This window comes from Lacerta agilis, chromosome 10 (assembly GCF_009819535.1).
Source record: "Lacerta agilis isolate rLacAgi1 chromosome 10, rLacAgi1.pri, whole genome shotgun sequence".
Classification (NCBI taxonomy): domain Eukaryota; kingdom Metazoa; phylum Chordata; class Lepidosauria; order Squamata; family Lacertidae; genus Lacerta; species Lacerta agilis.
The window spans coordinates 3,491,866-3,496,827 of NC_046321.1; the positions used below are offsets into that span (position 1 = coordinate 3,491,866).

At 50.0% G+C, this 4,962-nt stretch overlaps 1 non-coding gene across 1 annotated transcript; it reads right to left on the reverse strand.

Moving 5' to 3' along the window:
• Nucleotides 1-3,986: 3,986 nt before the first annotated feature.
• On the reverse strand, nucleotides 3,987-4,058 carry TRNAP-AGG. Its single transcript has one exon. It is a non-coding gene; the product is annotated as a tRNA-Pro (tRNA).
• Between the last annotated feature and the right edge of the window lie 904 nt (nucleotides 4,059-4,962).

The window sequence follows — 4,962 nt, forward strand, 5'->3', positions numbered from 1 at the left end:
TTAAAGTCTAATTGTATGGCTTTCCACAGGGTTAGGGTTGGGAACAGTAAGTGCTCCAATGGACTGAAATTTCAGCCTTTATGACATAGGAAAACAGCCAAGTGAACGGCTATTTTGGTGGAGGAGGGTCAAGATATTAACCGATATGCATGGAATTTCATATATAGCTATATATTCCCTAGTATAGTAAGATAAGACCTTCGGAGCAGGCATTTAAAAAAAAAAAAAAATGTTCCTTGATAATTTGTCATCCCCTCCATTATGGAAACCGGGATGGCCCGCCCCCCCGCCCCCCTTGCTACGCCCCTGGGCCTGGGTTCCCCGTCAGGTTGATGTCTCCTAGAATAATCCTCTCCGTCTTTTCTCGGGTGCTCGAAGAGGGCCAGAAGGACATGCCACACACCCCCAAACACACCTTGCTTAACACACACACAAGCACACATAATGGTGGTTGTGAAAGAGGAAGCTGGCACCATTTGCAGTGCCCCTGACCTCCTTACCCACTGGTGGGAAGCTGCCCAAGAATCGGAAATGGGATTGACCCAATTGGATTACGGGGCCAATGTTTCCTCCCTGGACATCCTACCTCACGCAGCTTCTCTGGGGCTTCTTTGCTACCTTGTGGTCCATTCTGGCGCACAGAAATGGGGGCACCTTCACCGGCTGGGAGCAGGATCCCTTTGTCCCCCCAAGGTCATTAGCAGAGCATGCCCCACCCCGACTCTTGTGGGTGATGGAGATTGTAGGTGTGCCCACTTAGAAGGGATAAAACAGGCTCTGTCTCACACCCTGGTGCAGCAAATCCAGAAGGAAGGAAGGAAAGAAGGAAGGAAGGAAGGAAGGAAGGAAGGAAGGAAGGAAGGAAGAAAGGAAGGAAGGAAGGAAGACTTTTTGCAATTTGGAAAGGGATGAAGAAACGCCATGAATGGTGTGCGGGAACAAACGATTTAGAGGAAGGTGTGTAAACACCGTGGGAGCAAATTGGAATGAATACTCTGTAAATAGGCTTCCTAGAGTGGCCAAGAAATAACATTGTTGTTGCTGTTGTTCAGTCGTTCAGTCATGTTCGACTCTTCGTGACCCCATGGACCAGAGCAAGCCAGGCACCCCTATCCTCCACTGCCTCCCACAGTTTGGCCAAACTCATGCCAGTCGCTTCGAGAACACTCCGACGAAAATAGGGACGTCTTATATTACAGCCAAGGGACGCGGGTGGCGCTGTGGGTTAAACCAAAGAGCCTAGGGCTTGCCGATCAGAAGGTCGGCGGTTCGAATCCCCGCAATGACGGGGTGAGCTCCCGTTGCTCGGTCCCAGCTCCTGCCAACCTAGCAGTTTGAAAGCACGTCACAGTGCAAGTTGATAAATAGGTACCGCTCCAGCGGGAAGGTAAACGGCGTTTCCGTGCGCTGCTCTGGTTCGCCAGAAGCACCTTAGTCATGCTGGCCACATGACCCGGAAGCTGTACGCCGGCTCCCTCGGCCATTAAAGCGAGATGAGCGCCGCAACCCCAGAGTCGTCTGTGACTGGACCTTTTGACTCCCGAACACTGAAAACCTGGAAGTAAGTGTTCTGGTTTTCGAATGTTTTTTGGAACTCGGACGGCTTCCGAGGCACGTTTCTCTCCCCCCCCCCCGAAATTGGCAACAGCCCTTTCATTTTCAGTTTTCGAAAGTTTCGGAAGTCGAACGGTTTTCCCGAATGGATTATGTTCGAAAACCGAGGTTCCACTGTGTTATTATTATTAGTAGTAGTACCCTGCCCATCTGACTGGGTTCCCCCGGCCACTCTGGGTGGCTTCTAACATAAATAAAACCATAATAAAGCATTAAACTTTTTTTTTAAAAAAAACTTCCCTATCCAGAGCTGGCTTCAGATGTCTTCTAAAGATTGTATCGTTACTCATCTCCTTGGCTCAGGGGTCACATAACTCATACCCTCCAACATTTCTCCGATGGAAATAGGGACCTCCAAGGAAAAGCAGAACATTCCGGGATCAAATCAGAAACCGGGGAGGCTTCTGTAAGTCCAGGACCGTCCCTGGAAAACAGGGACACTCAGAGGGTCTGAAATTATCCTGAGGAACTCACCACCCCAAGGCTGAAGACTGGGCAGCAGATTGCTGGATGGATGCAGCTGGCCACAGGGGGGTTTCATAGAATCATAGAATCATAGAGTTGGAAGAGACCACAAGGGCCATCCAGTCCAACCCCCTTGCTAGCTCCCAGAAGCCCACAAGCAGGATCTGGGCACAAACCTTTTTCCTCTATCTCTGCATGTTCCTTGTCCAGGACCTACATTCAGTCCCCACCTATGGGAACAAATCACTGGGGGGAGTTTTGGGCAGAAAGGCAACAACGGCGTCTGGCACACAGTAGAAATTCCCTGCAGGCTCCTGTGCTTACAGGTTTTTGCGCTGCGTATTATGGCTCCCCGGGGGAGCGAGAGAGGCAGGTAGACCCTGGAGAGCTAAGCGCTACCTGCCCTTGCTTGTCACCTGCTTCCCCCTGCCAGCCTGATGCCCGCTTATATCCCCTTTGACATTCATAAGAACACGAAGAGGTAAAAGTAAAGGACCCCTGGACAGTTAAGTCCAGTCAAAGGTGACTATGGGGTTCATAGAATGATAGAGTTGGAAGAGACCCCAAGGGCTATCCAGTCGAACCCCCTGCCAAGCAGGAAACACCATCAAAGCATTCCTGAGAGATGGCTGTCAAGCCTCTGCTTAAAGACCTCCAAAGAAGGAGACTCCACCACACTCCTTGGCAGCAAATTCCACTGTCCAGCAGCTCCCACTGTCAGGAAGTTCTTCCTAATGTTTAGGTGGAATCTTCTTTCTTGTAGTTTGAATCCATTGCCCCGTGTCCGCTTCTCTGGAGCAGCAGAAAACAACCTTTCTCCCTCCTCTATATGACATCCTTTGATATATTTCAACATGGCTATCATATCACCCCTTAACCTTCTCTTCTCCAGCCTAAACATACCCAGCTCCCTAAGCCGTTCCTCATAAGGCATCGTTTCCAGGCCTTGGACCATTTTGGTTGCCCTCCTCTGGACACATTCCAGCTTGTCAGTATCCTTCTTGAACTGTTGTGCCCAGAACTGTCTGAATGCCATTTGCTGGAAACCACAGGAGGAGAGAGTTGCTCTTGTGGTCAGATCCTGCCTACAGGCTTCCCATTGGAGCATCTGGTTGGCCATCGTGAGGATGCTGGGCCAGTCGGGCCATTGGCCTGACCCAGGAGGTTCTTCTCATGCCTCTTCGGCTTGCTGATCGGAAGGTAGGTGGTTCGAATCCCCATGACGGAGTGAGCTCCCGTTGCTCGGTGCCTGCTCCTGCCCACCTAGCAGTTTGAAGGTACATCAAAGTGCAAGTAGATAAATAGGTACCACTCTGGCAGGAAGCTAAACGGCGTTTCTGTGCGCTCTGGCTTCCATCACGGAGTCCTGTTGTGCCAGAATCGGTTTTACATAACCTTTGTAAAGGTAAAGGTAAAGGGACCCCTGACCGTTAGGTCCAGTCGTGGATAACTTGGGGTCATCTCACCTTACTGGCTGAGGGAGCCAGCCTACAGCTTTCCGGCTCATGTGACCAGCAGGACTAGGTCATCATTTTCGGAGGCGAATTCCAGGACATGTCTTGGAAAATCAGGACGTATGTCAGCCCTAGTTGAAAGCACAGGAACTAGGCAAGTTCTTTGAAGGTTGGGGGAAATGCGGTGGTGGTGATGAAAGGGGTTTTTGCTAAATGACCTTTGGGGATCCCCTTCCAAGTCTACAATTCTGCGAAACCGATCATTTCTCCCTTTTCTGTCCACGGAAACGGCAAACTTGATAAGTTGGTGCATTTTTAGCAGGGACATTGGCCCTCTGGGACTTCCATATCCCTAACTGCCCGATGTAGACAGTTCTCCCCCTGCTCTAAAATTGTATCTCAACCCCTTTCCGAACATCTTACTTCAGCCCGCATAAGCTAAAAAGTTACCTGGGGCTCGTCCGGGATTTGAACCCGGGACCTCTCGCACCCTAAGCGAGAATCATACCCCTAGACCAACGAGCCAGCTATTGCTGTGGCCTGCCAGATGTTGCCATTTAAAAAGAAGCGCTGGCAAGCCAAGAAACCACAAAACACCATGCTCCTATATTTATGTGTGTGAGGTTTGGAAACTCTATCCCTGCAAATAGGGATAGTGAGAGGACTAAGACCTGGTGGCCTGTTTCCTTGAGTCTTCTTCTGGAGGCTATTTAGATCACCCTGGGCTATTTAACGAGCATCTGCTCCGATTTGCTAAAGCTGTCACCCCAAAACAGAGACAACCTGGAAGCCAATATTTTCTAAAAGTCAAAATTTGCTAAACACAAATTCATGCGGAGCGTGGTTAACCTGTGGAACTCCCTGCCACTGGAGGCAGTGAGGGCCACCAACCTTCAAAAGAGGATAGGAGAAATTCATGGAGGAGGAGAGTACCTGTGAGTTTTTTTTTAAGGAACATCTCCCCCCAAAATTACATTTTTCTTGGATTTTTTAAGCCTCCCCCCCCCCAAATGAATCGCTCTACTTGCAACATGTCCAGGTTTTCCCAACCAACATCCACACAGCAAAATGCCAGCCTGCTCCCTTCATCTTAATGCAGTTTAATGAAAGGCTTGTGATTCACCGACTCATAGAACTATAGAGTTGGAAGGGACCCAAGGGTCATCTAGTCCAACCCCCGGCAGTGCAGGAATCACAGCTAATAATGGTTCCAGAAGGAAGCATCCTTGGACTGGTGTAGCATCCAGATCAATATTGCCCACTCCAGTCTTACCCAGCCATGGTGACACCCAGACATTCTTGGACCCCCCCCCCAACTCCCAACAGCCAGCATGACCAATGGCCAGAAATTATGGGAGTTGTAGTATGACAAAAACCGGAGGGCGCCAGGTTGGGTAAGTCTGACCCGCTCTGACTGGCAGTTTCCAGA